This window comes from Acomys russatus, chromosome 10 (genome assembly GCF_903995435.1).
Source record: "Acomys russatus chromosome 10, mAcoRus1.1, whole genome shotgun sequence".
Classification (NCBI taxonomy): Eukaryota; Metazoa; Chordata; class Mammalia; order Rodentia; family Muridae; genus Acomys; species Acomys russatus.
In genome coordinates this window covers 32,150,136-32,156,135 of record NC_067146.1, presented here as the reverse complement: position 1 = coordinate 32,156,135, position 6,000 = coordinate 32,150,136, and positions in this window count along the sequence as shown.

Below are 6,000 nucleotides of genomic sequence, written 5' to 3'. Positions count from 1 at the left end.
CAACCCAAGCAACGGTCGTATTGATAATCTTTAAGAACTCGTATACAGTGGATGAAACGGAGCATTCTAGAATAAAACAGCTATGCCCATCTTGGCTGGCTCTACAGAGCTCTCTTGTCTTCCTAAATAGACTAAACTGTGAGGTCATGAATGATGCTATACCTGGAGAGTGGGAAGCAGAATGAGGACGTGCACTTTCATTGTAGGTGCTACGAATACATGTGGCTGAGAGTTGCGTGACACGAAGAGAAAACTGAACCTGATTTTTGTTTTTTTGAGCTGACTTTTAAAGAATGGAGGCAGCGTCCCAAGCAGCACAGAGATCCAATCAAGTTCTGCAGGAAAAGTACAGACTCTCCCGCCAGAGGGTCAAAGTAGAATAGGGGACAGCCTAAGATTTCGGACGAAAGAGGAGGGACTGATTGCTCATACTGGACATTGCTTCAATCTAAGTCTCCTCTCGCACCATCATTTCCTCATGGTTAAAAAAAAAAGTGAGTAGAACATAGAAAGCTATCCTAAAAGGGGTAAAATCCTCAGTCACTGTAGGAACTGAATTAAATAGTCTCTCTCACTCTGCCCAAAGCTATCCTAACAACATAAGATGGAGCGAATAGAGACCACTCAATTGTATTACAATGCTGTGTTATTCCAGTACTTTATCCCATCACTGAGGGGGGGTTCACATTTCTCAAAAGAAACCAGTCACATAGATGACAGATATGTAAAAACGCTCAGCATCACTAACCATGAAGGAAATGCAAACCAAAAGCACAACGTGGTATGACCTCACTCCAACAAGAATGGCTGTCATCAAAAAGGCAAAAAGAAACAAGTGCCCGCAAGGATCCAGAGGGGAAAGAACCATTACACAGCAATACTAGAAACATAACAGCACACCCGTTATAGAAAATGCATGGAACTCCTTGAAAATGAGAATAGCAATCCCACAACTCACTATATAGACAAAGGAAATGAAATCAATATATCAGAGAGACATCTGCACTCCCATGTTTATTGCAGAGATATTTACGATAACCACCACAGAGCCAACCTAAGTGTTCAGTGACAAATGACTGAATAAACAATGTGTGCTTTACATACACAATGGAAGACTGTTTCACAGGGTGAATTTCTACGGTTTGGGGCAGCATTAATGAACCTAGAAAACATAACGCTAAGTAAAAGAATCCAAGCGCAGAAATACAAGTACTGGGTAATCTCACTCATATAATGAGTCTAAAAATGTTGATATCATAGAACACAAAACAGCATAATGACGATCAGAGTCTGGAGGCAAGAAGCCCCGGGAGACAGACAATGTCAGTCAACAGGTGTGCAGCTACTGTCTTTAAAAAGGAATTGGGATGCGGGATGGGATCAGTGGATAAGAAGACCTGAGGTTAAATCCCCAGTACCCATATCTAAGCCAGATGTGACTACACGCGTTTGCAAACCCAGTGCTGGGGAGCAGAGATACGAAGGTCCTGGAACCCTGGACAAATATTAACTATTAGGTTCACTGAGAGAAATAAAGCAAATAACAGTAGGGAAAAATAACCAATGCTCTCTTCTGGCCTTCATAAATGCATGCATAAGCAAAGACACCTGTACACACAAGTGTACATATAACACACACACACACACACACACACACACACACACGAAATGATGACAACATCTCTGCAGGTTCTCTGCAGTGTTCTTTGTGACAGAACAACATGTCTGACATGCATGGCACATCTTTCTGGGGTAAGTAGTATTTATGTTTATTCTTAACAGACTAAAAACTTGACATAGAGAGTACATGAATCCAGAAACAGTTGCTAGCAAGTCATTGAGACAGTACTCAAATGGAGTTTGCTTAATATGCACATCTGCTTGTTTTTCCAGTGAACTAGAAGAAGACAGAAGGAAAATTTCCCCCCAGTCACTTAGTACTAGGAGCATCTTAATATGCAAATGAATCAAATAGAACAAGGGCATTTCAGTAAAATAATAATGAAACAGCTAAATGAGATGAAAATGGAAATTACTTTCTATAAGGAGTTGGGGGCAGTGAAACATGATTTTGGAAATAAGTGAATTAGATGCATCATAATCCAGAATAAATAAAGTGAAATACTGACACTTATGTTAAAAAGCTGAGCTGAATGAAGGGAATACAAAGACTTAAAACTATAACTTCAGAAAAATAGTCTACACATTTTGGGTATCACCTACAGTAAACTAGATAGGTAGGTAGGGAGGTAGGTAGATAGATAGATAGATAGATAGATAGATAGATAGATAGATAGATAGATAAAAATGCTGCAATATTCTTAAAGTGGGCATTCTATTTTAACACAGATTCAAGACCATCATACAATGAAAAATCTCTAAAATAAGAAAATAATTAGACAAACTAAGAGTCAAGCCACACTCAAGCAAAACAATAGCTGTAATAAGTCAGGAAAAGGAGAGATAGGCTGCAGTGGACAAGGGGCAGCTCTCATTGCCACCAGTGAATGTCAGAGATTAAGAATTCTTCAGATACCCAAGCAGAAAAGCAAACCATGTTTGATTTAGGAGGAAACACTATGCCACCCCAGAACTGCCACCCCCACACGACATAGGAGTAATGTCCACATGGTTCTGTGGAAAATGAAATGTAGTCTAAAAACATTAGGACTGAAGAAAATGTCACTTGACATAGAGGTGACTGGCAGACATTCACTTCTTTCAGAAGGAAAATGTGCTTAACAATGACACTGAGCAGTAAGAGATGATTAAAAATCTGCAGGAGAATGGCACACTAGGTTAAAAGGTTTGGCAGGGAACTGCGACTCCATTTAAACAGTGAACAGCAGACAACTGATGGAATCTTGGTATGAAAACTGATGGTGAGTGTTAAAAGCCTTAACAATGTCAAATAACATAACAAGGTATCACATACAAAATTGAATGACTGACTAAGGGAGAGGAGCTGGGAGAAAGCTTAGGAATGTTAACACCCTTGTTTTTAAAACAGGGGATTCAGAGACATCAAGTAAATATCTATTCTTTAAAATGTTACAAACAGCTTCATAATATTTAACCCTAAAACCTTGATTCTTCCTCCCCCCTTTTTTTTCTTCTACTCAATTTGAATAAAATATAAACAGTCACTTTTCAATTAAAAACTGTTCCTAGGCTTCTATTTTATAGTTAGAATCTGCAAAATCCCACAAACTCATGGCTTTTAGAAATATATAATCTCTGCCTTAATTTTTTATGATAAGACACCATGTGAAAGACAATTCATAGAAAAAAAAAGCTTTTAATTGAGGGCTCATAGTTCTAGAAGGTTAAAGTCCATGACCATTGTGGTCGAGAGCACAGGCGCAGACAAGCAGGCATGGTCCTGGAGCAGTAGCTAGGAGCTCACATCTCCATCCACAAGCAGAAGAAAGCAAAAGATAAATAACTGGAAATGATGTGGGCCCCTTCAGTTATTCACCTCTTCCAGCAAGGCCACACCCAATCCTTCCCAAACAGTCCCCACTAGGGACCAAGAATTCAAATATATAAGCCTATGGGGCTCATTGTAATTCACACTGTCACAATGTTTATTAATTTTCATTTTGATGATTTCATACACATATATAATGTATTCTGGTTATTATTATTCCCTCCTTTCCTATCTCTCTTGGCTCCTGTCAACTAATCCTCCTCCTCCTTCCTTAAAAAATCCCTTTCTCACATTCATGTCTTTTTGTTTTGTCTTGTGCCACACTGAGTTTAACCAGGACCATCTGTGGAACCATGGGTTTCAAACTATCCACCTGTAGTTACAAAACTGAAGACAAATGGCTGTTCCACATCCAAATTCAGCAGATGGTTTCAGTATGGTCCCATGGGTCCCTCCTCCAACCATTATTGACTGATAACAGGCTCAGTCTTGTGTAGGCAAGTAGAGACAACCTGTTGTGAGATCGTGACTGCAATGACTGTGTCACACTCAGAAGATAACATTTTTTTTCAGCTCTTCCCTGTCTTCTGGGTCTCACATTATTTCTACCACCTCTTTCCTGAGCCTTAGAGAAGGTGGAATAAATGTCCTATGTAGAGCTGAGCACCCAATTGTCCCTTATTTTCAGTACCTTGATCAGCCATGAGTGTGTGCATTCACAAGAGTTCAGTTAAAGAGACTTCTCTGGCAAGGTCAAGTGTAGCACTTGTCTATAGATACAAGCGTAAACATCTAGGAGGCAGTTTGACCCGGTCTGGTCCATGGTTTGAATGCTTGTTCCCCAGGTAATGTTGCTATTCCGCAGGTGGTGGGATCTGTAGGAGACAGAACAGCTCTGGAAGAAGAAAAATGCAGCAAGCTTCTGAGAGTAACACGAGTTCCTGGTTCTGGTCCTGTCCTCTGCCTCTGGTCCTGGTGTTACATGAACAGACTCCTCTGCTACGGTGGGTGGCTTCAGTACTCTAAAATCAAAACCGAACTTTATCTTTCCTCACTTAGGTTGTGTCTGTCAGATAGTGTGGTCACAGCAACACCAAAGTAACTAACACTCTGTGTTCATAATATTTATTCATCTATATCTCCATTTCTCTATCTCTTATGGGTTAATTAATATACGGAAGAAAAGATGTTCAGTGTTGTCCCCTTAACATTAGGCGTTGCAATTTCTGAACAGGAGTAATTTCCTTGCAAGATCTAAATCTTTATTTTAACTTTATGTGTGTGGGTGTTTTGTGTGTGTGTGATTATATACTGTATGTGTCTGTGGAGGCCAAATAGGGTGTCAGATCACCTGGAACTGGAGTTACAGACAGCTGTGAATCACTGCGTGGATGCAGGACTCTAACTCAAGACCTCTAGAAGAGTAGCCAGGGTTTTTTTTTTTCTTTTTTTTTTTTTAACTGTTGAGCCATCCCTACAACCCCTGGGAGTTATTTCTTTCTTTTAAAAAATTTTTTTATTTAACTTTTTGTTGATTCTCTGAATTTCACATCATGCACCCCAATCCTACTCATCTCCCTGTCCCTTTGTATCCACTCTCTGCCCTTGCAACCTCCCATAAAAGAAGAAGAAAAAACCTCATTGTGGAAGCTGTAGTGTGTCACAGTGTGTCTCACACAGTACATGTTGCCCACATTTCTTTACTTTCAAATGTTCATTGCACTGAGTCATTGGTCTGGTTCATGCCTCTGGCTTCGGCTATACAATCTACACTGGACCCTCACTGGGACTGCTCTTGGATATCTCGTTGTTGGCCTGTGTCATAGAGATCCTGTAGCTTTGGCTCTGTAGGACTGGCCCACTCATACGCTCTAGCAGTTCATACATGAGGCAGACATTGGAGTGGGCCTACTCAAAGCCCTGCCTCTGGGCCTGGGTGGTAGCTGAGTTAGTCAGCCCCACAACTCTCCCACACTGGCACCACTGGGAAAGCTCTCCAGCACTGCTTGGACTAGCTCACCCAATGCAGAAGCCAGCAAGGGGCAGAGCCAGCTCCCCTGCTCTCATATGCCCCAGAGGCCCGCACACCAGTGACTATGCAAGCAGGGCCAGTTCTGTTGTGCTGCCCAGATAAGGTGCAGGATCTGCTCTTCTTGGGAGTAATTTCTTAAGGCCAACTATTTTACTTTCCCACATTGTTTGATTTTTCATTTTTGTAGAGTATTTTATGAAAATGGTTTGAAGAATTTTCCCTTTAAAATTGTAAGCACTAAAAAAGAACTAAAAGCTATTTATGTTCAGTCACATGAAAATGGACAGTAACATCTTTTTTGTTTACTTTTTAAGATATATTTATTTCTGTTTTATGTGCATAAATGTTGTGTATGCATTTATGTGTGGACCATGTGCATGCAATACTCAAAGCAGATAGAGAGGGCAGCACATCCTCTGGAATTAGAATTACAGATAGTTGTCAGCTACCAATAGGGTAACGAGAATTAAGCTCTCATCTTTTGCAAGAGCAGCAAATGCTTTTAACTACCGAACCACTCCCCATCTCCTTTTTATAG